Consider the following 1,129-nt stretch of genomic DNA (forward strand, 5'->3'; position numbering starts at 1 on the left):
AATAAGCTCCTCTCTCTCTCTATTAACTGGCACTCTTGCTCCCTATCTCTCTCTCGGGTTGCATCGTTTCCAGCCTGCTTGCTTGCATACAAGCTTATGACCTTGACACTGATCCTTCCTCATGAAGGCCATCTGACAGCTTTTCTATTGATTGGAAAAATAGGTTTTTATTATCACTTATATTCACATTTGTTGGATTAATATAGGCTACAATTTTAATAATTAGGATTTAATTTCATATTTTGCTTGAATCCATGAGCCATAGCTTTAGCTATATTCCTGTTCGCCTTAGCTGCCATAGTCTCTTCTATGGATTTAATTTAATTTACTTAAGATTTTCTGTGCTAGTTTTCTTGATAGCTTTCATGGCTACCTTATTTACCTTCTCTTTGCTGCAAGCCTTGCTTCCTGTGCCAGATCGCCATAGCCTATTCTTGGCCATGCTTTGTCTATGCTCTCCTGCGCACGTCCACTTCTCAAAAACACTACCACAAACACTAATGTTGCTCTCTCTCTCTCTCTCTCTCTCTCTCTCTCTCTCTCTCTCTTCTCTTTTATATCTTCCTTGCTAGCTTCTTTTTTTCATACAATTCTCTTTCTACCCATAGGTATCAAACCTTTACCTTATGATTTTTTGACGTATGGTAAAGGTTATGGTTTTTTGAAGCTGAATGACTACTATTCTTGACCTTAATAAAAGGCTATATTTTTATTTTTACAAGTAATTTTAAAATGCTAGCCTTTTTTGTTAAAAAGCAGTATCAACATAGTTTGAAGTTTTGAATCATTAATGCTAGCTAGTGTTTGATATACTTGTTTAGTCTTCAAGCTGTAATGTTCTGTTTCCAGTACGTCTCTAAGTTTTTATACTTGTCTTAGTAAGTACCTATTCTAAATTTAAGCTTGTGTACATTGGAATGATTTTACATCTTAGAAATTGTTTAATTTTTTAGTACATGGACCACTATGATCATCTTGTAGTGATATTTTTTGTAAATTAGTGAAACCTATTTCTTTCACTAAGAGTTAAACTATGTTTTCGTGCAAAATTCCTTAGCTAGAGCAAACTATGTTTTATTGTTTAAGTTTTACATTATTTTCAAAGGTTTTTATATGGCAAAGATCTTCA

This window comes from Cibotium barometz, chromosome 28, assembly GCF_041138505.1.
Source record: "Cibotium barometz isolate CiBa-2024 chromosome 28, ASM4113850v1, whole genome shotgun sequence".
NCBI lineage: Eukaryota > Viridiplantae > Streptophyta > Polypodiopsida > Cyatheales > Cibotiaceae > Cibotium > Cibotium barometz.